At 30.4% G+C, this 27,477-nt stretch overlaps 1 long non-coding RNA gene and 1 other non-coding gene across 2 annotated transcripts in view; both read right to left on the minus strand.

Annotated features, from left to right (window-relative positions):
• The window catches only part of LOC143200015 (uncharacterized), an 83,643-nt gene extending 80,748 nt beyond the window's left edge, over nt 1–2,895 (minus strand). Inside the window, exon 1 of the long non-coding RNA XR_013006600.1 lies at nt 2,768–2,895. This is a non-coding gene — a long non-coding RNA (uncharacterized LOC143200015). The remainder of the gene's footprint in view (nt 1–2,767) is intronic.
• Nucleotides 2,896–4,707: 1,812 nt separating this feature from the next.
• Nucleotides 4,708–4,789, minus strand: TRNAS-AGA (transfer RNA serine (anticodon AGA)). The gene has a single exon. It is a non-coding gene; the product is annotated as a tRNA-Ser (tRNA).
• Nucleotides 4,790–27,477: the final 22,688 nt, after the last annotated feature.

Raw genomic sequence — 27,477 nt, forward strand, 5'->3', positions numbered from 1 at the left:
TTTTGGATATTGACATTCAAGATTCACTAAATAGCTAAATCAGCTCAGAACCTTTAAATATTTAAAATTATAAATTTCTTAAAACATGCGAAACACTACTACATCTTTTATACTAAATTAATGTCTTTAATCGTTTAATATTTAAAATGGAATGTATATAAACTATAAACTATATATAGTACTATAACTATATATTATATAGTTACTAACTTTAATAGTAATTCGTTTAGAATGAAACATTATTATGTGCAAACAATTTTGTATATATAAATTGCTAAGTTTGTGCTAACGTTTAACGAACTTTTAATTATCCACACAAAAATGAGAATTAGTCTACATTAATCTACTTTAGTCTTCATTAATGAACAACAAAATGTGTATACCCAATTATAACTGTGTGTTTTAAATATCATCTAAATATATTTTGTTATGGCTACTGCTCTAGCAAATTATTTTTAATCAATTAGAATGGCCTGTTGATAATATGTTCTTAGTTAAGTAAAAACTTGTCATGTCATGCATATTAACTCAATGACTTACTATTATTTATTTTGTGACGTAAATAAATCTAAATGTCAAAATAAATAACTATATATAAATATAATAATAATAAATATTTTAAATAATATATTTTATATATTTCATAGTTGGTGTCAAGTATTTGAATATATTCTTCTTAAAAAGCTAATTATTCAAGTGCATATACTTAAATAAAATGATACGCACTGAAAAAAAATCATATTCAATGCAATATAATAATGAATACTATAATGAATATACAAATAATGATTCAGATCATTGAATTCGCTTAAAGGCATATAATTAATTATTACCATTAATATTTTATAATAATTATTACAATAAATCCAATTATTTCTAATTATTAATGACTTAATTTTGTTATACCTTCCTTAGCATTTTTACCACTACGTGTCGCTTCTATTAATTCATTAATTTAATTTTTCTATTGGTGAGATCATATTATGATTAAATTGTTTATTGACAATGTTTACTATTTCCGTATCAAACTAAAAAACTATTTCTTCAACTAATAATGAAATTTATTTTTTTCTTATGCCATCAAAATGAAATTATTACGAATTTTTTTCAAAATATTTAAGATATTCTGTAAAATTATTCCTTGAATAAAATTGAAAATTATTATAACAAAATTTTATAACAACAAAATCATAATCAATGTAATGTAAGTAATTCTAATTTTCTATTGTTTGAGATCATATTATGATTGTTGTATTTGTTTATTGACAAGGTTTATTATCTGGGTCATTATTTCTCCAACTAATATTGTAGTTTATTTTTTCCTACTCTATCAAAATGATATTATTACCAATTTCTTCTATAACACTAAAAGAATATTTTATAGTATTATTCCTTCAACAAAATTGGAAATAATTATAACAGTTATATAAAAATAAATATCATAATAAATGTAATATAAAGTACAATAAAGTCGCTTTGAGCTATATAATTAATTTGTATCGTAAATATTTCAATTATTTTGAATTATTAATGATAGTTTTCTTTCTTATACCTTCCTTGTTTTTCTATCGTTAATTCATTAATTCTAAATATCTACTGTTAGAGATCATTGCAATTGAACTGTTTATTGTTAAGCTTTATTATCTGGGTCACTCTATCTTAAACTAATATTGTAGTTTTCTACGCCATCAAAATGTCCTTATTACCAATCTCTTAAAATATATTTAAGAAATACTTTATAGTATTATTCCTTGATTAAAATTTTAGATTAGAGTTTTATAACAATAAAATTATAATCAATGTAATGAATATAAATATGACAATTTATGTCATTAAAGTCGTCATTTATATAATCATTAAAATTATTATGACAGTAAAATACAAATAAATATCATAATCAATGTAATATAAAGTATAATAAAGTCGCTTAAAGCTATATAGCTAATATTTTATAATGATTATTGCATTAATACCATTTATAATTTATAATCATTTATAATTATTATTATAAATAATATAATTATTAATGACCTATATTTTATAATATTTTTCTTCTATTAATTCATTAATTCTAATTATCTGCTATTCGAGAATATATTGCAATTATATTATTTATTGTTTATTGTTAACATTTATTATCTGGGTTAGTGTTTCTCCAATTATTATTTTAGCTTTTTACACCATCAAAAGCACCTTTATAATTTATTTCATAATATTTAAGAAATACTTTATAGTATTGTTCCTTGATAAAATTTTAAACATTTTATAAGGAGGTGTCATAATAATAAAATTATAATCAAATTAATGAATATAAAAATAACAATTCAGAACATTGAAGTCGCTTAAAGCCGTATAAATAATTATCACCGTAAATAAATATTTTAAATCTAATTACTTCCAATTGTAATGACACAGTTTTCATTATTATACCTTCCGTGTAATCTTTGTATCATTACTATCACTAATTCTATATTGTTCGAGGTTAAGTTACGATTAAACTGTTTATTGATAACGTTTATTATCTGGTTCTTTGTTCTTTGAACTAATATTGTTTTTTTATGGTAATTTAATTAGGAATATTTTCTAAGGTTCATGCAAACAATATACTTAGCAAAAACCACCTAACCATACACACTGGCTTCATATCAGTAGATGTGGCATCATTGCTGTTGTCGCCTACCGAACCTCACTTTTATATAAACGAAAACTAGCCCGCATTTTTTCTATCTTTTAATAGTTCTACATTTCCAAACTTCCTCTTACTTACCAACATCCATCTCTACACCGCGGCGAACCTTTTATAAACATAAAAGAAAGAAAAATAACATACTTAAGGTAAACACGTACGTAAGACCTAAAAAGCCTCCGAAAATATTCGGGCTTTGAATCGGGCCGAGAGATCCATTGACTGATCACCAGCCGGTGGGAGAGAGACGGAGAGAGCCTTTATGGGGCAAGATGGCCGACTGCAAGCTCAACGCCGACCACGGCCGGCTGGATTTAAAGTTTTCGTGTTCCTTCGAACTCGATTTTTTTTCGACAATTTTCCGGGATATCATGATGAGATGCGTGTCGATGCCCAGTGCCTCGCGATGATGATTTCAGTGCGTGTTTGCGCGGTCGATGAGTGCGACCTTTTTGAATACGTTTCGTGGTGTATTTGCGTTTGCCACGCCTACTCTGGGCAAGTTATGGTGCTGACAAAAGAACGTCGTGGCGGCCATTAAACCTATTCCGGTGTTTGTAAGGACAAAAGGATGAGTAATAAAAGCGACTATTGATTTTTGTTGGTTATTTTTATATGAAACACCGTGTCAAGACGCTGTTAAAATACATATTCGAAGCCGCCGATTTAGATAGTACGACGACAATGATATAGCCATATATTTTCTCGTACATGCGTATATATGTTTGCGAGAATGCATTGCTTCATGTTCACAAGGCACTATATCTGGTGAATACATAGTATACAAAAACCAAAGAAGGCACGGAATAAAGAAAGATTAAGGTTTTTCCTGTATTTGTTATGTTATTACCTCTGATTTATTTTCTACTATGTAAATGCAAATATCTATATTTATTTAGTCACTTTATATACGACCGTAATTTTAATTTTAATTTATACAAATTATTTTAGTTCAATCGTATGCAAATTTTGATATGATAATCACATTTTGCTATTATTATTTTAAGTAATATTAATTTAGTACAGAACAAACTAGACTTTTATATATGATGAATAATAATTTTACAAATCCTTTTATTTATTAATTATAAAACAAACTTGCTAAAACCTTCCACAAAATAAATTAATAAAATTTTAATAAATATTAAATACTTAAAATGGCTTATGATGTTATAGTTATATATTCGCACAAAGATTCTTATACCATATTCAAAAATTGTTTACTTCATCATCTATAATTTGTTACTTTTATTATAGGCATAATTTAAAGAAATATTCAGAAAAACATATCATTACACTGTGGACTATAGTGGTTTTTCTAATAACCTGGGATAATTGGATAGTTTGTATCCTACTATATATCCACGGCAGCTATACATGTTTATGAAAATATTTTTTCACGAATTTGTTAGGATTTTAAAAGAGTCAGAAGTCACTCTCTGTGACTTTTGACGCTTTTGGCGATATATTTGGCGAAAATATTGTTATGTTTGTTGCCGTGGTGGATAATAGTTTATATTTTCCACCGAGACATATTCAAGATATTTTTGCATCCAACTGGTTATAAAAATTATACTAACTATAGGAAATTACTCTTTTCCTAGTTCGTAGCTAAGTTAATCAAAATTCTCCTTGTATTCCAAAAAAACGGACGCTTTCATAACTATTCCTGACTAAGAACTGGCTTTGATAAGCCAAATAATCAGGTTCATATCACTATTGTTCCTTACATTTTCATAATTACTAACACTCACTGTATATTGTTCCATTCTTCGTAAAATTATGTTCTTATGGAAGATGAATTATAAAAATTTCGTGGACATTTTTGGTGTTAAGGTAGACGGCAATATTCTAAATTAATTATTATATTTCCAATAATAATTGTCCAAATCATTCATAATGAATTATATTATTTTCATTCATTACTCAACTATTATCATTATTAAAAATGCATTTAATATTTTTAGTTATTAATGATATAAGTACTATTTATAATAGTCCGTAAATAAAAAAAGACAGGTCGCAGTCGGTAGGATTCGAACCTACGCTCCCAGAGGGAATCTGATTTCTAGTCAGACGCCTTAACCGCTCGGCCACGACTGCTCATGGAGAAGTTTTTTTCTGTCTCTATATAAAACAAACCTAAACGAATTAATTAACAAATATCATTTATCTATATATTTAGCATAAAATTAATTGAAACATCTATCAGACTAAAAATTAAAAATATAAAGTTATAGAAATATATTTTAACACACCAAGTTCTTCTATCTTTTAACCCTGGCGCATCCACCAAAAATAAAAACGTTGGTTTCCTCGAATTTAAAAACAAACGTATTTAAGCTTAGAGGAATTTCTGTATATTTAATGAGGACACCAGAATGTTTTATTCGTTCTAAAATGTATCTGATTGCTTTTCATTTATTAATTATATAAAGGTTTAAATGCCGAAATCCCATAAAATAATGCGCTTAATTCAATGGATTAAATTAAGTAAAAACAATATAATAACATCTGGCTTATCGGTAATTATAAACCGACATTATATTCATGATTAATTCCTCATAATTGCTTTTTTGTTATACGCCACCGATCGTTGACAAATAGGATAATATGATACATAAATAATAGCGCTCTGTTTTTTGCAAACCAAAACAATAATACGTTTATTTATAATTATGATTAATAGTGTTAATATATCAAGTGCTGTAATTAATAACCGGCTTGATAAACGTATCGAGGGGTCATTAAAACCGTTGACTGTTTTATTTAACCGTTCCTATTATGTTTTCTAAGTTGTTACAAAGAAGTAAATATTAATATATTTTTAATATCATCAAAAATTTCTGCGTTTTTATTTTCGGATGATTAAAAAATTTATTTTAAAATCTTCTTTTTATAATTTAGTCCACCCTGTCTGAACCAAGACTAATTTAAAATTACAATATTTTTTTTTACTTCAAATATTGGCCTTCGAATGCACAGTCTAGGTAGCCAGGGCCGTATCAGTCGCTCGATGTAATACCTCCCTCACAGATAAACAACGAAAGGGATGTACGAGGCCATTGTCCCTTCTGGACAGCTAATTGGGGCCTTCAAATTCCAAGAGTCGACGGCTGAGAAACAAAGAAACTCGACTGAGATATTGTAATCCGCCTTTGATGACCATATACGTTAAACTGCAAGCTTCTGTCCAAATTCCAGTAAACTATGTTAGTTCACAGCAGTTTTCGTGTCATTGAATTTAATTTTAAAACATTTAATCGGAAACTCAATAATTCAGGACCAATTTCTAGTGAACTTGTTTTTATCTCACATTACACTATATTCATGTCATGCTAGAATTGGGACAAAATACCGTGAACTTCGATGCTTCTTGCCGGTTATACTTCCGATACTTGGCCGAACTCCACTTAGCTACACCAAGGAATTATTGTAATAGCAGAATAATAGCCAATCCACGGTCAACTTCTATATATTTACCCGTTACTCGTATCACAATCGTGAAATTTGTGAAACTAATCTATTTGAATATCTATTTTACATAGTTTTTATTTAAATATTATATCTATGTATCTAATGAATAAATGTATAACACTAATTCAGCCGATTCAATAAGTAATTCGTTGTTAAAAAATATTTTTGTAATTAATGAAATTCTCTTCTAGAACAAATATTGCTTGGTTAACCAAACCAATTCACTCTGCTTGTTATATATTGCTTAATAATAATATTCTATTGGTTTTGAAGCAAATTCGCAGTACATTGTATTTAATTAAATACTTTAGAATATTTTATTATTGCCCAGCCTTATTTTTCATTTCTTCTTAATAGCATCTGAATCTGCTTAAGAGTATCTAGGTGAAGATAAATAGTAATCAGAAGTTCTAGGTATTTCTAGTATATATATATATATATATATATATATATATATATATATATATATATATATATATATATATATATATATATACATATATATATATATATATATATATATATATATATATATATATATATATGTATAGTAATTGAAATAGTTCCTATTAAAACGTTTCCAAAGGAGTTTTTATATGTTTTGGAAGATGTGAACGAACGTTGTAATTATGAAAATACTTGTGTTTCTATTTTGGATATGATAGTTTTCTTCACAATAAATAACGCCCAGTTGATGTTAAAAATTGATCCTCTTTTTAAAAGGCCATAATTTTATCGAAGATAATGGAATCGGAGTTATCATATGAGCTCGTACTTTTAGAGTTATCGTTTTTATTTTTAGGGGCGATTATGACGAAAAAAGTTTCCTTTTCTGCTGTTCAAGCGGCTGGTCACACTTGAAAAGTCATTCTGTTGATTTTTGAATAATATTGATTAAGAACTATTAACAAGTCTTAATGTAAAAGCAAAATTAAAATGAAATCAATATCATTCTTCTATTGGAATAAACTGAAGAATGAACCAATATAAACACAAATAACATAGCATGGCTGTTAAATGCTTATTATTCCATAAAAATATTCAGTTTCAGTTTTAGGAACCAAAGATATATTTGTTAGTATAAAGCATTTTAATTTTCGTATAGACTATAAAATGATATTTGGGTTATAGTTGCACAGGAGATCATTCTTTAAAGTGTTCTTCTAGCAGCAAACAATAAAATATTAAGCAATAAACATAACTTATTGTTTAATGGACATATGAACCAGAAATTTTAATTTATTTTTCTCTTTTAAAACTAAACTGAGAGAAAATGCGCTAGCTGTATAGCTATATACGCTAGTATTAGCGTATGATCATCCCTAGCTACTAGTTATGGGACTAGTAATAAACGACAATCACTAGAATGTAGAAGACTAATACAAAACAGCTAACACAGTAAAATATGTTTAACAAATGTTTCTGAAAACAGTTAATAGATGACATTTCTATGCACTTTCATAGTCGCAAGACACAGAGTATGTAAAAATGCCTTCCTTACACACTTCTAATGAGATTACCCACCTGTCCCTGGTCCCCCCTCCCAATCACAACAAATAATCCAGTAAATTACCTAAAATCGGCCCGTAACCATCATCGCCTAAACACAAAAGACCATCCAGATCGTAAAAATCCCATAAAAAATCTACTCCTACCGCCGTAATATGGCTTCATAATAAACTGAATTTCCCCCGAGGCAAAAGGAAAGCAAAGGTAAAAGAAACGTCAGCCTTATGGCGTATAAACAACATAACCAAAAGTTATTCGGTAACCTTATCGTAAGTAGGAGCGTTTGTGCCTCGTTGTACAAGCCGTTTTCGTTCTGGAACGACTCCTTATTGGTCGTAAAACTCCCATCGTATTGATTGTTAATGGGACCTTAAATAAACTCCACCGTGTGCGCTCTCGACAAGCGTTCTCTCGCTTCGAACGCTCAAGACAGACAAGGACGGAGCCATAATCCGGAGTGGTTTAACGAAGTCCTGTTCATTTCGTTGTTGAAAAAAAAAGCGGTCGCTGCGGTTCGTACGGTGCCGAAAGGGCACAACGAGTTTGGGCCACTTGTCCAGAGAGGGCGCTGACTGCTTTTTGTAAATAATTTCGTTTGAATCTGACTTTAAATAGAGTAGAATTTAATAAATTTAAAGATGCTGAAGTTTTCTTTACAAAGTATATATATTGTATATATATATATATATATATATATATATATATATATATATATATATATATATATATATATATATATATATATATATGTATAATATAACATTTGATAAAGCTCTCTTGTGGAATTTATATTTTCTTTCAATTTATAGCGGTGAATTTTTTTCTTATTACTTTTACTGGTTCCACAATCTGCCCAATAAGCAATAAGTATTTCTTATTAGATCAGATGGTGTTAAACGTTTTAGTCTAGGCACTTCACTATCACGTCGCATATTTAGCTGTTTAGCTATTTAGGATTTGTTTGTACATTGGGATGCACTGATACTCTTTCGAAGTACTTCACACAAACACGTTGAATTACACTTGTAATAGGTTCTAGATGAATATCGTATCACTTCGTTTGAAAACATAGTTCGGAGTATCAACAATGGCACGCAACACTTTATTTTGAACGGCTGAATGATGGATATATACTAGTTTTACTAGCGGTACCCCATAGTTGGATTCCATATGACCAAATAGGCTTAAGTATAGACTCATACAATAATACCTTGTTATCTAATGATAACTTCCGTTAATATAAGTTCTTTCCGTTTAGAGAGTATGTGCTTCTTCCAACATATTTAACATCCTCTGCTTGGGGGGGTTGATAATGATTAAAATTCACTGGTGGATATGTTCTTCTACGAAAGGTAAAAGTTATATGGATGGATTTTGTTTCATTGGCTTTAATACGCCATGTCTTCAACGACAGTTGTATTTGCTCCAGGTGGGTTTGTAGGTTCACTGATGCTGTGACTGGATCTTCATGAGATGCTAAGATTCCGATGTCGTCTGTGTATGTTGCCACAACAGTTATTTCTGTGGTGAGTAGATCGGCTGTATATGGAAGATACAGTACAATACCTTACAATCGAATTCCTGGATATATTTAATGTAATTTAATATGTTCATCTCATTGTTTGATAGTAAAATGTCTATCAGTGAGATACGATTTTAATAACTGATAGTCCGGATAAGGGAGAAGTTTTTTTAATTTAACCTGCTAGCCCGTATGCCATACTTTGTCAAGACTGAGATATGTCCAGGAATGCAGCCGAACAGTATCTTTTAGCATTTAGGTCCATGTTTATTTTGTTTACCAGACTATGCACTTGTTCTATAGTTCCGTGCTTATTGCGAAACCCAAACCGATGTTCTCGAATAATTTTTCTTTTTTCTATTGTATAGTTTAGCTTCTTTATGTATGGTTTCTCAAAAGCTTTCGAGATTATCGGTAATAAACTATATGGCCTTTTTTCTGGTTTGAGTAGCATTCATATTAAGCTACTTTCCAGATGCTAGGAAAGTAATTAATTCCAAGCATAGCATTAAATATTAATGTTATTACTTTTATACCCTATTTTAGGCCACTTGTCCAGAGGCTTAAGGCTTGACAAAGACTTGTAAAAGTTAAGTTGTGTTAAGTGTTAAATTTTGTAAACGATTTCTTTTGAGTTAGACTTTGAATAGAGTAGAATTTAATAAATTTTAAAATCCTGAAGTTTTCCTTCTTTTTATCTAATCTCTTAATCTTAAATTAATTGATATGATTGTTTTGATTAATTAGTAATTAATTAGTAATTAATTAGTAATTAATTGATTATTTTACAACACGGTTTATGGAAAAGCTACAAGCTCTTTGTGTTTTTTATTATATCAGTTTATTGTTCATGTTCATCATTCTTATGCTTTCACTTCTCTGTTTGATCTCATTAGGAACTACATCCATGTTCTCTGTAGATCTGTAGATTCCTATAAATCGGGAGTGCTTTATTATTTTTACATATTTTTTGCTCGTTAATAGAATTATCCATTATATGGTGCTGTGATCCTGTTAAAGTAGTGAATCATGTATATCAGCAATTCTTAAAATCAAATGCGGTTATAGAACCAATCTTCTTCTTAGAAATCTTCACAATCATAAATATATTTGCATATTAATATATCAACATAAATATATTAATATAAAATATATACATTTTTGAAAATCAGAGTAGGCTAAAAGTAGTAATATCTTCTTTAGAAGGATTTTGTTTTTTATTAAGTATAAATTAATTTTTTTCTTCTTTTTTATTGATAAGTTTCATAAATACTTCTTGCTATTTAAGATCTTGCTTGATAACTGGTTTTTGTTCATAAATATATATCTTTTACGTTTACCTAAATTTTTAATTTTAGCAAAATTCCGCAACAGCTATTCTTATACTTAATTAAGTGAACTTATTTTTATAGAAAAGTTGTGAAACCTTTGGACACTAACACTAAAAGAGATTAACACTTTCAATGTTGCCATATAATTTAGAATGCTCTTAGTCTTTCTAGTTTCATATTATTTTTGATGGTATTGGTGATCGCGATTACGATTATATTGGTGATCACGATTTGGATTATAACCATAGGTCCTTTAGACCATCGATTCATACTTTTTAATCAAATATGTCAGAACGTGGATGATATTAAATTGACGCATGTCTGAAGTTGAATCCGATAATTCACTACAGCTCTTTATATTCAGCATTCCATATTCTAGATTCTATATATTTTACTATAGCCACTTCTGTACAAAGAACGAATTTGTTATATAGTGATAGAAGTCAGAAATATGTCCTTTCTTTTCTACAATTTAATTCTTTGCTTTGCACATTTGTATGCATCCTTCATTGCAGTAATCCTTCTTTCACTAGATGAATTTATTTCAGGTGTGTTTTGAGATCAAGAAATATTAAAATTCTACCAAAATTAACGTTCTTTAAATATGATTTTGTTTTTAATTTATGTTGAACCACGTACACATTGGTGATGCGGTATTATGATATAACATGATTCACGTTCTGGCCATTCTATATGAAGTGACCCTAAGACTTACTATTTAGTGCTTCTAGTTAATTTTACCTTTTCTTTCTTAACTTTTATTATTCCTCCAGTATTTGGAGTTAAAAGTAAATTAATTTTTATGTATATTCATTTCCAACTATGGAGTACTGTTCAAAAACTGTACAATTTCATTCAACGTAATAACGTTCTACAACCCATAAAAAATAAAATACAAAGAACATACAAAGAACAAAGACAGAGAAAAACCTATACATATTGTTTTTTTCAATCACGGCAAATCGTTATCTGAAAGACAATTCTCTCCAAAGAATTACATTTTTACGATAATATACTGATCTAAATATAAAAATTAACACGAAGATATTTAACATTTAATTCATTAATAAATTATTATTTATGAATGCTATATAAACACTATATTACATTCAATCATAGATCGAGTCTCGATGTATGTCTTTTACGTTTTTTATTCTTGTCTTAGAGCTGAATTTAATACTTCCACAAAACTTTTATATCCTGCTTTCCTTCTTTCGCAAATGTAATTTCCGGTTGCTTTAATGAAATTATAGTTCATACATTGACTGTCACTGGCAAGTAATGTCTTATCAAAAGAGTCCAAAATTTAACCTCCTTTAAGGGGCATAGCCTAACCTAGAGTCATTAATTTTAAAGAATACATAAAAGAACAAGTGGAAGAAGACGAACACAAGAAGAAGTGGGGGTCTCAAAAATGGCGCATTGTTTGAATAAACGAGACATTTTTTACCGCTTTTTTATAATTTCCGATTTTATTAAAAATATTGAAACACCGATAGAAGGATGTATAGAGAAGGCTTACACCAAACTTCAAATAAATCGGTTCAGTAGAATTTGGGACATCAGGACGTGGATGATGTAGGGAGGGGATCAGTAATAGATCATGTCAACCGTCTCGAGAAACTAGTTTGTTAAGGAAAAATCCTCCATATTCTTAAAGGATTAAGCTTTACTAATAGGAAAAAACTAATTTTTTTCTTGAACTATGTAGACTACCCTTTAATTTAGTGCACTGTTTCTTCATGCTGTTGGTAAGATTATTCCCAACAATTTGCAAAGTTTTTTATATCTGGCTAGATATTTTCAGTTGAGCGAGTAGGGCGTCACCAGGTAAATGATATCCTAACCACTCTATCATTTTGATGGTTATCGTTGGTTTATAAGAGGTAGAGAACGAACTCGATAACATTACCCTGTTAAACCCAAGCCCAGACTGTAGCCACTTAAACCACTGTATTGTTGAGTATTCGCCATATTTGAATCTCTGTGTAATCTGAACAATTTTGTTTACTTCCTAACGAAAATATAAACAACGTAAAATTACTAGTACAAATTGCGATATTTTATACCCAATAAATGTTTGTAGAAAAAAATATAAACTGCTTCATTAGAAAGTTACCACAAAGCAGAATAATGTGTTTACAATTACGACTTTTCTACTAGGTTTTCCCATATTATCAGTACTTGCTATTATCATAACGATTCATTAAAACGCCGCTGATTGCACGCTAGTGTTGACATCATCAATAAATTGATCAAGATCCAATTAGCTCTGCATAAATAATTATTTATTTTACGTTAATAATCTGCATCCGAGTCGGTAATGGTAGAAACACGCCGGATCGACGACATTTCAGTGGCGTGTCGTGGTGGAGCCGATCCCATCCAATTGAAAAGAGACGTTATGTTGGATACACATTTTAATGAGGTTAATTTGGTATTAGTACTGGTGGGGACATTCCGATCTCTGGGTCTATTTTCGACAAAACAGATGTTTGAATTAATTTATTGTTATCGACTTCTAAGGATCTTAGATTGTTTTAGAATTCTAATTGATTCACCTGTATCTTTAAGCCAACCAGTTTTTTTCTATCGAATTTTGGTGGGCTTTAACTTTTGTTAAAAGAGCCTTCTTTACAACACACTAAATTTATCATAGTTTAGCCTTAAATACTTCGGTCATATACTGTTAATTTAAAATTAATATTTGGTAACATATATTTGTATTTTATATTGGAATTTCGTAAAAATGTAGTTCAAGTGAAGGGAAAGAACCTGTTTGTGTTTTCTTTATTGCTTTAATAGGAAATAACTTAATAACTATCGGGAAACAATATCTGTCTTGTTCAATGTGTCAATACTAAGCTAGAATATGTAGAACGATGGAGATCCAAGTATACAATAATTATTGATAAATGTCATGGAAATTATGGGAAAAAAAGTGGTACATCATATGATCGAAAGATATTTAGTTATTGATGAAATCTTTCTTGGTAAACGAGGAAAAATGAATCTAAGGGGCTAATACTTCCACATAATAAGTGAATGAGCTCAGTGAACATTTGATAATACTATTTTAATCTACTTTGATAGGGCTAAAATATAAAATATACATTATGTCAAGAATGTATCGACAATTATTTAATAAAACAAAAAATGTTTCTTAGTTATTCAAATATATAGCAAACGCATTCAATTTTGAAACCTTTAAAAGTAATACAGTCATGTTTCCTTAAAGTGGTAATTGGAGTTTTGAAAATTCAGAGAACGATTCGTCCACAATTATAGATGATCGTACCATGTTAATTTGTCGCGATGCAATTATATTTTACCTTCTTCAACCAAACCAACTTGCTTTTTAGTGGTCATTTCCTTTCCTTCACTTGAACTTCGGTTGCTTATTTAACACCCTCAAACTATCGTCCAATCAATATTCTGAGTTCATCATTACAAATCGTTGAGAGAGTAATTATTTATGCTCTCGAGGCGAGTAGTTTGATTTTCAAGCCACTTGCCATTCTATCAGTCTAGGCAGGTTCTGAATGACTACACCTTCACAGGGTCAGTATTTTCAACAAATGTTCTACACTGAAGTGTAGTATTCCCAGTGATCTCGTAAACATTTTTTCCAAATGAAGGTTGGTGATTCTTTTTCAGCTAGGAGATTCATCCCACCTGCTCGTTCTCCGGGGTACCACTAAAGTTGAAATAGTAAAATCCGCGTTTTATACGGATGACGCTTGTTCCTACCCTAATCTTCTACCTATTCATTCTTCTTAAGCGTTCTCTTGCTGAAAAAGAAATTGTTAATTGCTCTTGTCCTTATCATCTTTTGGGTTTCTGTTTACCGGTTATAATCGTGATTGTGATTTGCCATTGATACCCATCCTTTCAAGGCCGTTTTAAACTTCTAGACAATAGAGCTCGGAAATATCCTTAATTACAAATCGTTATACAGTTTCACAATGTGATGACGTAACTTTTAGAATTATATCTTTTTCAACCTTGTTAAATTGTTCATATATAAAAATTTGATCGAAAAATAACTCTTTTATATTGTGTACATTATAACAGTTCAATTGAAAAGTTCCCGGCCTGACACATAGGTGGCGCTACTGGAATTAAATCCGTACGTTTTTTAGTTAGCCCTAAGCCTCAAAACATGCGTGTATAAATTTGACAGCTGTCGGATCATTAGTTTGTGAATTATAACATTTTGAGTGAAGCAACTTCTGTTATTGTGAAAAAAATTGATGAAAAGGAATTTCGCGTATTGATAAAATATTGCTTTTTGAAGGAAAAAAAAACAGTGGAAGAAAAAACTTGGCTTGATGCCGAGTTTACGGACACTGCCCCAGGAAAATCAACTATCAAGGATTGGTATGCTAAGTTTAGATGTGGTGAAATAAGCACCGAAAACGGTGAACGCAGTGGACGCCCAAAAGAGGTTGTTACTGACGAAGACGAAAACATTAAAAAAATCCACAAAATGATTTTGAATGACCGTAAATTGAAACTGAATGAAATAGCAGACACTATAAAGATACCAACTGAACGTGTACATTATATCATTCACGAATATTTAGGTATGAGAAAGCTCTGTGCAAAGTGGGTGCCGCGCGAGCTCACTTTTGACGAAAAACAACGACGAGTTGATGATTCGGAGCAGTGTTTGAAGATGACCAAGCGTAATAAACCCGTATATCTGCGTCGATATGTGACAATGGATGAAATATGACTCCATTATTTCACTCCGAAGTCCGATCGACAGTCATCCAAGTGGACTGCACACGATGAACTCGCTCCAAAGCGTGGAAAAACGCAACAGTCGGCTGGCAAGGTTATGGCGTCTGTATTTTGGGATGCGCATGGAATAATTTTCATTGACTACCCTGAAATAGGAAGGAAGGGCTAAATCGCTGAAAAACGGCCGCATTTGTAGAAAAGGGAAGTGCTGCTGCACCAAGCCAATGCACCGAACCAAACATCCCTGGATTGGGCTTCGAATTACTTCCTTATCAACCATATTCTCCGGATCTAGCCCCAGTGACTATTTCCTGTTCTGAGATCTCAAAAGAATGCTCGCTAGGAAGAAATTTTTGTCGAATAGGAGGTGATCGACGAAACTGACGCCTATTTTGAAGCAAAGGACAAATCGAACTACAAAAATAGTATCGAAAAGTTGGATATCACTATAATCACTAATATATAAAAGTAATAAAAAACTAATTTTGCCAAAAAAATGTGTTTTACTATGGTAGGCGGGGACTTTTCAATTGACCTGTTAATAATATTTTACTAATCAACTTCAATTCGTTGACAAGCATAATTAGAAGCATAATTATAACTGGTTTTAGGATCGTTTATTTTTTTTAAACATATTTATACAGTTACCGTCAAAATTGTCGAAATCAGTAGCTTCCATAAATAATATAATGGAAGAAATGTGGAAATAAAAACAATCTCTAAAGCTGTACTAGCAATTAAACAAATAAAGCTACATAAAACTGATAAACTGATAGAGAATATCAGTTTTATTACAGCTGCAGAGATTATTTCAATAAGGGTATGCTTTCCTTTTTTTGCAATTAGAAAATAATCTTTAAATTATTGCAATTTTGTTTATTATAAGTTTTCCTCTTGAACATAATAAGGAAATATAATTATAGATTTAAAATATTACCACGTACGTCACTGATTATGAGACAAATTAAGCGAACCGTATAAATAAATTGTCGCATAATTGCGTATCGTAAAATTCGGTGTTAAAAGCATCTATCTCGTTAAAATCCATTTTATGATGGACGTACTCTATTTAATATACCGCCGCTTTTATTTACAACGAGAAGTTCATTCTATTACGAATCCTGGCACTTTTACAACGTATTATATTAGCATATAGAGCGATGTCGTTCTTGTCAAATGCGGTCACGGTTTGCATTGAACGGCCTAATTAGGAAAAAATCAATGCTTTTGAATAACTTTGGTCCGATTTCAGTCAAGCTCTTATAATGCTCCAAGTATGGAGTGAACATTTACTAGTTTTATAAATTACTCCTTTAGTTATTTGTAGTGTTATTTGTTACTGATATTTTATAGGCTTTCGAATTACATACTGTTTATTTGTTTTTCTTGAACGCATTTTTTTAGAGAAATTTATAATTAATGCAAAGCTGTTATGGACAGAAAGATATATAAGATTACACAATGGGTATTTAAAATAAAAACTGAATTTTTTAGTTTATTTTAAATATGTCTATAGGGTTCCAACTATAATTACTCTTATTTCTTATATATATAAAATAAAACTTGCATAAAATATTCTAGGCTCTCCATCGGGAATCAAACATCTACATCGCAAACTTCAAGAGTAATTAAATGAACCAATCAAATAATTAACATTTTGAAATCTGTAAACGAATCTATAAAAGGACTTGTGTGTAAATTTTACACTTTAAATGCATCCAAATTTACTGGCTGAAAACTTTCATATTCTATGTCTAAAAGCCACATAATTCGGTATTCATTTTGACTGCTGTCAGATCCATTTTAGAAAGCCACTGTGAAGGGTTACGAAGTATGCTGCTCTCTCTCTCTCTTGCGTACATTAAACTGTAAGTGTTCCAAAATAAGATTTAGAGGATGATTTTGAATGCCCGATGTAATGTCAGAAGCAACCAAATACAACGAGAAATAGTGGTGCCAAAACAACGAGAATGAGAATAGCGCCGTTGATCAGCTTCCTTCATCAATAATAGCTTTTGCAACATTTAGTAATTAAGAAAGGTCTTTACCGCAGAAATTAATAAACGCCCTTAATTCATCCTTTGAGTTTCCTACCACAATTCCGGTTCGAACCGGTTAATTGAGTATTGCAAGCCAGAACAAGATTTAAAATGTCACCGAAATGATCATAAAAACAACTTGCAGGAGCTGATAGATGTCTTCGTGCCTTTCCCGAGTTGCTTTGTCCAGAAATTAATAAACACCCTTCACTCACCCTTTGAGTTCCCAATCACAATACAGATTGCAACCGGTAAATCGGAAACTGCAAGTCAAGTCTAAACAAGACTTACAAAAGGCTTAATTTCTTATTTTTATGATGACATTAAAGACACTATATTGAAAAAATAATCTTTTGAGGATGATGTTCATCAATCTACCTAATTTTTATCATCAAAGTATCTTCATCTAATGAGAAATGCTAAGCAGACAGACCCAATGCCTGATTAGCCCATCAATAAGAAACAGCAAAATGATTAATTTTTTATTGTATGTAATACCTAATCCACGTATCTTTCGTCTTTTATACATATTCTAAGGTACGTAATGATGTATCTCTCTCTGTGCATCGCTTAGGACATCAAGTAGTCTTAATCTGGCGCTGGCATACATCATTAATCGAAAGAAGAAATAATCATAAATAACAATCACTGGTAAATACAATAGATGAATAGACTTCTCATGTTGTAATATCACTTAAACACCTTCTATAACGCCTATTTTTATATAAAAGGTATTAATGTAAAATTACTTTTATATGCGAATGTTCTGTGGATCTGTTAAAAGGAATAGAATTTTTCTATGGAATGGAATAATACCCCACAAATGTTTTATCATATTTTAATATGTTAATTGCTATTTTCAAATAATATACTATAATAAATAGACTAAACAATAGTACTTAAAGAAAATCTAAAATCTAAAGAGGTACAATAACCATAAATACTAAATAAAAATTAAACATATACCTAATTATAGAAAGAAAACTAATTTATGACATAATTAAAAATGATCGCACAATAATTACTAGAGCTTTTTTGAATGAAGTAAATGCTTTATTTATTTTTTTTAGCTTTTCTAAGGTCGCAGCTATGTCGACAGACAGCAACGTTAAAAATCAGTCGAAAAAAACTAGTAGAACCAAAAATAGTATCTAAAAGTACACGACTGAAATAGTCGATAGCAAATAGTAACAAAATCAGTCGGACCGAAAATAGCGACTGAAAACGGTCGACTGAAATAGTCACTGGTAAAAAGTAGTAAAATCAATCGAACCCAAAAGAGCGACCGAAACAGTCGATAGTAAAAAGTAGTCAATTACTAAACAGTCGATAGTTCCCAATACTAATCTGTACCGACTTAATATATCTAATGTTTAAATATGGTACTTAATAATTACAAACCATTCTCTTCTACCAACCAAATACTTCTTTTCAACATTTGTTTACTACTGTTTCAATATTTGTAGAAACTATTATCTTTTTTGTTTATTTTATTCGACAGACATATTTTATTCTACTACTGAGAAATGGCTGACTGACGTTACGAATCAAGTGATGTAGAAAGTAAAGAAAACATCGTAAAGCAAAAGACGTAAATCTATCGTTCGTAAAAAGGGGCACGAGGTATGAAACTGCTTTTGTCGGAAACACCAGTTCAATAGCCAATCCGTATTGTTCGACTGAATATAGATCAAGATGTTTTGGGCAAAACAGATGTATGAAACTTGAGGAAGCAAAAAAATATGTTGGGGTTTCTATTCAACTACTGTTTGTGTATATTTCAATCCACTGACGATATACAAAACAAAATATTGAGAGTGGACGTTCAATCACTTTTTGTTTTTACATAAATTCATGTTAAATAATATTTTTTATGTTATTCAGAAGTTAGTTTAGGTGATTCTTTTCTATTTCAGAAACGAAACAGTGAATGAGGACCTGGCTACAACGGCTGCTAAAAGGTAAGTTATTCCTATTTTAACCATTTTAATGAACTGCGTCATATGTCATTATGCCATATATAGTTATAGATGTTTCCACACATGTTGTTTCTTATTTTCGTATCTTATTTAGTCAGGAGATGCGTCTATATATTCTATTTTTAGTATCTACCCTCTCCTAGACTTACGCTGTCTCGCTACATTCGTCTCATTTGATTATACATATATCCTAATAAGTATTTTTACCAATTTTTAAATTATTTTCTTAAAATCTGTTTGTTTTGCTTTTGAATATAAAATATTTCTTAAAAAATGGATTGGTTAACAGAAAACTACCTGAAGTTTCTTGAAAAGAGGCATTAGAAAGTCAACCCGTCCAAGGGTGAACAGATAAAAAACGACAAAAACTTTCTAGAGGTACTGAATGGTATTTTTGCGGACTGGTGTAACGAATTTGATTTCGAGTTGTGGTCCAAACTAATTTGAAAAAAATTTGTGGTTAAAGAGAAGTTTAACGCTTTAGTTTGATTTTGGAATTGTAAAAAAGTAAGATACAGACGATAAAAAAATGAAATAAATAACATTTTCCACAAATATCACAAAATATGCAACTGTATGGAAAATATACAAATGATATCTGGGCAATGTAAAAATATCCTTAACAAGATAATGTTATGTTTAATTAATTTTTCTGTGAATTCTAGTCTCAATAATATATCTAATCACTACTTATTTTATTATATCTAATACAACTGAGACTCAGTTTTGGAATACTTACATATTAAAACACTGCCATTAAGTTTTAAATGATTTTATTACATCTCAATGGCTGCAACTACCATGCATCATTGATATTTGATAAATGATGAAGATGTAAGAGTTCTCTATCGATTTACACTGAAGAAAAATGGTTGTTATGCAATCAGAAACGCGACAAAATTATTTTCCTACATACCCGAAAACTTACATGAACTATTAATGGAACATATGGCAACATTTCATTAAAAGTTCTGCTCCACTGGCCTTATTTACTCTAACACTGAATATAAATGCTCTAATTTTTTTAATACTGTTTCTGGTTACAGATGATATGTTATAACTAATAACATCTTTTTTTATTAGACATATATTTTACGTTAGGTATACTTAGTACAATATTAATTCACAAATTAATTTATTACTACTGTTCTGTTGTACTATTTCAATACACAAGCAATGCGAGTACACTATAAATACATCAGTTTGTGTTTCATAAATTAAACTACTCAAGCTAAAGTTAAGAGTAACACTAAAAGCTGTATTTCCCCACGTTGGTGTGACTTTATAATCTTATTTCATACATTAAGGCGAAATCTTGGATAACTACGTAAATCCAATTGATTTTGAGTTCATTGTGAAGTTCTTCGTTGATTACGTAGTGATAAGCATGGGTACTTAATTAAAGAACTTAGTTTTGGCATAATTGAATTACTAGTTGGCTTGACCTCCAGGTCCTAATTGTTTTTATGATTGACAGTACAGTTGTTTCATTTTGAGTTTGCACTGCATTTTGCCTAACCTGATGTGTAATAATACTAATATATAATACTCGACTTGGGCTCCCATTGGGCTATAGATATTTAGCTAGAGCTTTGGATTGTGATTGTTTATATATAATAATTAAAATTCGACGAATGAAGAAAAATGAACACAGCAACCAAGCTGGTAAGGCTGGATTATTTATGGGAATATTTTAGTAGGTTATTGGACATGCTGACTGCTTAACACCGAACACCTGGCTTAAACAGAACCCACCTTAAACAATAAGTTTATTTAACATTAAAATTTAAACAAAAAAATGGTGAATGGTGCCCAGATATTCTCATATGAACTAACAAAATTTGGATAAAATTAAATTAAATTACAATTAAAATATTTACCAATTAGCATTTATGTACATGAATTGTAAATACTTCAAAGTTCGTTTAAGTTGCTGTAGAACTTGCTCTGAATAATGCCATATGGCTTAAAAAGCAAAAGTTCTATGAAACTAATATATAGATGGAAGCTCAGATTGAAGTAAAACATAAAAATGATACAGATCACCTACAAAAAATTTAAACACATGGAATATGACACTAAAATAATACAGAATGTTATTATATAAAAGTAAAACGAAAATCATGGTGATCGGACAGGTTCAAGGCAGTCGTCAGTTGTGATAGTTGTGGGTTCGAATCCTGCTGGAGTAAGGATGTACTTTATGTTTCATGATTGTAATTGTAAATATTTTTATAGGCAACACTATAACATTTAACAGTAACTTTATAGGAATAACTATACCAATCACGCAAGTCATTAGGTTGGGTAAGGCCAGATGTCTTCTGGGATAATCTCTAAGTTGGTCACTGGCCACTCGGTAGACTTACCGAGGACTACTACGAACGAGGATCGTAGTTCAACGCCCATACAGTAGGCCCAGTTCATAATAATGTATGTTTAAGAAATTACATGTATTTAAATATTTAGGTATAGAAAACGGATGTAACGGAAACTAGGAGATGAATGCTTAAATTGGAAAAACTACAAATTTGTACTTTGGTTTAAATCGAAAATTAATTGTGTTGTAACAAAAATATTGAACGATATTGAACCAGTGGAAGAACATATATAAAAGAGACAGCTCATTTGGTGGAGACACCTGTAGCGTACAGAAAAGATAAGACAGCTAAAGAGAACTTCGGAAGCAAATACGGAGATGAAAAGATCAGAGGACGACCTAAAGGAATCAGGGATGAATGTTTCAGGGAAATACTGCAGAAAAGAGGGAACCCCCGACCGAATCAGGAAACCTTATATATTAAAATAGCTCTTAATCTCGTCTTTACTTATTGATTAACGTGGACTCACCATCCTCAGCATTAAGCCTACTGACTAGCCAGTAGCCAGTTTAGAAATAATCACAGATAACAGACGGTCTTACCCAGACTGATTACTAAATTAATTGAGATGGTAGCTCGTTGTAGGATTTTTACTGTTGCCTATGGACTATCAGAATTAGAGAATTACAAACATGAAGTATATCATCAATTCCTTGACGTTATTCGAACCCGCATTTATCGCAGTAGAGGACTAAAAAGACGGTTAAATCTTTAAATTAAATTCATAACAATATAGTAAAAAAATAATGTTATGTCGTATCATAGACCTTCAATAATATGGAAAATATGGAGAGATCAATAAACCCATGTATTATTATAAATGTACATTTTTTAAATAATTGTCCGATTATAACCCATATGTTATTTTAATTAATGCATACGGTTGTGTTTATGGGTGATTTCTGTCCGCAAACAGAAAACAAACAAACCATAAAATCGTCAAGCCATCAAAATCGTATCTGGTCCCATAAAATCAACTACAAGCCCATAAATTCTATTATGCTTAAACCGTCCGTGTAAAAGTGAGGGGTTAGTCGTAAAATTAACAGATTAGCTTCCTAATAATGACTTATATAAAGCTATAAAGTCACTTAACGGACTTGCCGCCTCTCAAGTGTTTCATAATGGTTGCCATAATAATATCGTAAAAGAACTATAAAATTCGGATGTCGGATAGTCGACCTTACGTACGGCCGGCCGAGGAGCAAAAACGCCATGACGAGTGTTCGGCACTTTTTTGTATGCGCGGAGAGGTAAAGATATAGTTGTAAACGGGACGGTTTTATTACAATTTGAGACATCGTAAATGTCACCAATACCAACCCGAAACAGTCGTCGCTTTCTCACCACGTTAAACGTTCGCCGTGGCTCGTGCCAGCGACCATAAAAATTTTATGTACGAATCACATCAAACCGTAACGATTTGTTTACATTATAAAAATGATATTAAAAATTTTACGATCTTTTTATTAGGGGGCTCGGTGAGCTTTACGCCGATTTGAATTGGTGTTTTTGTTTTAATGCCGTCGTTAAATGTCCGTGTCTTCAATGATTTACGGTACTCGATGATTTACGCGATAGAAAATTTATTTACGACTCGATTATATGGCTGTTAAAGTGTATTGACTGGATGCTATGACTGACAGATGGGTTTTTATTAAATAAACTGATACTGCTTTTGAATTATGCCAATGGCAACATGTATTTTTTTTTATTACAAGGAATATTCACTATTCACGTTGTTTGAAATGTTACAGATATTCAGATATTTTTTTTTAACTTTTGTTATTGTTATAATATATTCATAATTTTGCCCTTAGTTTTCATGAATTAACAAAGCCCTTCACACCCTTCCCAAATTATTGCATCCAGAAATGGAACATTCTCTTGGTCTATTCTATGAATTATCTCTCATAATCCTCATTCCAATCACTAAATGGGACAGGGAAAGACCGAATAACAAGACTTATATTAATAATCTGTTGATTTCTAGCTTAGGATATGTACAAGTTCATTTTATTAGTTCATCATTAGTAGATTATATTATTATTTATTTTAAATACATTACCAAGATACCAGTAATTAAGGAGATATGGTGACACAGACTGACTGACATTATTTTATTTGGATTTTAGTTTTCCGATATTCTAATTGATTGATCATTCAATTCTAATGCGTGATGTAATTTAACGAATCTCTTAATCAGTTTCTGATATAGACAGACATTGTTGAGAGAGCCATATGATTTCATTAGATTACATCTTAAATTCCTTATTCTTAATGCAATCTTAATTTTTAAATTTATCAGATTCAGATATTATATCAGATATTATAGTTTATTACTATCGTTCAGTTGTACTTGTCTCTGTTGTGGGATAAACATATCAGCATCTTACAATTTAAAATTAAATTAGACTACTTAAGCTAAATTTTAGATTAAACATTTCTGAGTTCCTGCCTGTTGTCCACTAGCTGTTTTGCTTCTAGGTTGCTGTGACTTAATAAACTTATTTAATCTTTTAAGACAAAATCTTGGATAGCTTTCTGTATCGATTTGAATTCGGGGTCATCAGTTCTTCGTTAGTTACCTAGCGATAAGCAATTCATTATATGTTGGTTTGATGTTTTACTGCAGTCGCATATTTGAGCCACCTAAATTCAAATAGGCTTTATAACACACTGATAAACCAATCTGTTTTTGTTTTATTGTCAAGTTGGGAGTATCTATCGACTAACCAGTACAGTTTTTTGCTTTTAGGATTTACCTGCTTTTTGGCTAATGTGATGTTACCTTCAAATGTTACGTCAAAATATAATATCTCTCCAAAAATTAGTTTACACGATTCAATGATTTTTCTCAAACAACTTCTTTTATTTTTAAAATATTGAAGAAACATTTATTGATAAAATATTTTTTTTAATGAGGAAAAATAGTGTTCAAATCAAACATTCAGATATTCAGATCAGATAAATGAAGTCTTATTGATCGATATATATTCAATAACTATTTAGGAGCTCATAAAGAAGTCCACAAAATAGTTTTGGAAAATCGAAAAACTAAATCAAAAAACATAAGTATGTATCAACAGTTACACATCTGAATCAAGTAGATCATCAGTCAAATCGCTTATAAAAAAAATTACATTAAGACATTTACAGAACTTTGTAAGAGTGTGTCACTCTTAAAGATCAATTTTTTATTTCGAATTCTAATTTTAGAAAGAAATTAAAAGCTAAAACTGAGACTTAATTATTGATATACTATAATTAAAATAAACTGTTGTGTAACGAGCACTCAAGTGTCTACTAGATATTAATAATCCAATTGTTTTAGCGATTACATGAACTAACAAATGATAGTTGTAACTGTCCATGTTTTACTTGCATACAAAAGTATCATCTTTCATCAAGGTACCATCTTTAGAGAAAGTATTATATTATTACGTCCTAAACAGTCTATGAGGCTGATTAATTTCCCATTGTATATAACCAATTTTGTGTTTATGTATAAACTTTAGTTAAATAAGTGTTTCAGCAGTTTCAAAAGTGCCACTTTAACTAACGTTTTTAGAATTTAGCTTTAAAAAAATCTATCATCATAATCAATTCAATTAATTTTTAACACCCACCCATTCTGTTCCACCGCAAGAAGGAGTTACACGTTTACCGCCTCCAAATTGATAAAGTCCCTATCCCCTAGCTCCAAAAGGTATCATACCTCGGTCTCCAGTTCGATCGCAGGTTCCAATGGTCAACACGCAATTTGCAAAGTCAATGGCATATACGGCCTACTATATCCACTCCTCTGCAGAAAAAGCAAACTCCCAATCCCCTAGAAAGAGACTCTGTAATATAAGATAAGATGATAGTCTGTCCAGTTTGCCTCTACGGAGCACAGGTGTGGTACGTACGTCTCTGAGAGACAACTTACACTATTCCAAGTGTTCCAGTCCAAAAAAGTCCGCGCGTTACTCAGTGCCCCATGATTTATGAGAAACGTGACCTCTCTCCTCGAATCAGGCATCCCGTTTTTGTTCAAGTTTCACAAATATGCTCAGTGTAAGGTTCTCCCTTGGCGCTTTAGAACACGCCAACAACTTGATCAAATCCCTACCCATCCACAAACCCCGTTAGCTCAACCAACTACGACAATCCCAGTCGTATCCCAGGGTCTCGTCGCCCGCAAAATTTCTCTATCCCGAACCCGAAGCGACATCAGCAAAATACCATTTGGTTCTAGCTGGTCAATCGAGAATAAGAAAAAAAGGCTTAAAAAAAAGTAATAAAATAAATAAAAAGCATAATAAAAAAACAATAATATCGTTTTGATACTTATTGGTCACAAACTGGGTAGTGAGAGGCTGAGATTGAAAAGGCAGTGGACACTATAAAATAAAAAGCATTCACAGAACTTCTTCATAGTTTAACATTTATATGAAAATATATATATTTTATGAGCTTATTATGTAGTGTAATTGATACTTTCATTCTCAGAAAAACTGTGTTATTTTTAGTATTAGTTCATATTTTGGAGAACGTCTTGATTGAGGACTCGGTCGATATATTACTGTTGTTACATACAGTTTCTGATCACCTTGTTATGTCTTTTAGACTTCGATTGGATGTTGGAATTACGGTGAATGAACAACGGGTGTTCTAGAGTTTGCTACCCCTTCTGAAGCTTCAATTTAAATATACGTTAATAATAGTCTTTTTAACTGAGTAACTTGTTCGGTTATTGGTTGCTGATAAAAACAGTGTATGTGAAAAAAGTTTATATTAGCATTAAATGATTATAAGCTTTAGTTAATTTTCAATAACGAAAATTTAGTAAACTTTAATATCAAAACAATGAATCAAAACCCCCACATTTTGTCCCGTTTAGCCTTATTTGTGATCAATATCTGAAATAGATTTAAATTTACTGCCAATGTTTATTTTATATGGCAATTAACGGCTAATTTATTTACTAATCAATACTCTTAAAATAGATAAGTGAGCGAAACTTATTCGAATATTATTTCTAAATCTTTCCTGTTTATAAATGAAATATAAATATATATTGGATCTTTGATTTCATTAATTTATTATATTTTCATACTATTTATAGAGAATAGGAAAAAGAGACAACAGAAATTATTTATTTTTAATATTGCATAAAAATAGTAAGTTCAATATTTATATAAACCAATGAGATAAATAGAAATAAGTAATATATTTCAGGTTCTATCTAATAATTTATGACAATTTACTGATCTGAAAATAATGGTTTCAAACAATTACGTTAAGAATAATGAAAAACTATATCTAATTTCGTATAGAGGAGAAAACAAAACGTTTATCATATCATGTTTGCTCAGTCACAAAAAACAATTACAAATGAATTATATTAATTGAAATATAATTTATTTATTTTCCAACTGAAGCTATATTTTTACATACTACGTATTTATATTATACCATGAAAAGTGGTCATAGTTACTAGTAAAACTATGAAAAGCTTTTATTAAATATTCAATTTTAGTCAATATTGGGAACACCCAACGTTGGAGTGGCGAAGATTTAATATACCATTTTAATTAGCATATTTTAATTTTTAATAGATATTTTCAAAGTATTTAAAAAAGTATTTATTGATAATAAAATAAACCAAGTATATGTCTGGTTACAGCAATAATAGTAATTATTAACAATGATACAAAGTATCAATCAAAAATTATATCAAATAATATGACAATAACCTCTTATTTTCATTTATTTTAATCTTTCTACTAAAAACAAATACAAAATTAATGGTATTGTAAATT

Source organism: Rhynchophorus ferrugineus, unplaced genomic scaffold (genome assembly GCF_030347505.1).
Source record: "Rhynchophorus ferrugineus isolate W39M unplaced genomic scaffold, kcgeb_rfMv2 rfM1, whole genome shotgun sequence".
NCBI classification, from domain to species: Eukaryota; Metazoa; Arthropoda; class Insecta; order Coleoptera; family Curculionidae; genus Rhynchophorus; species Rhynchophorus ferrugineus.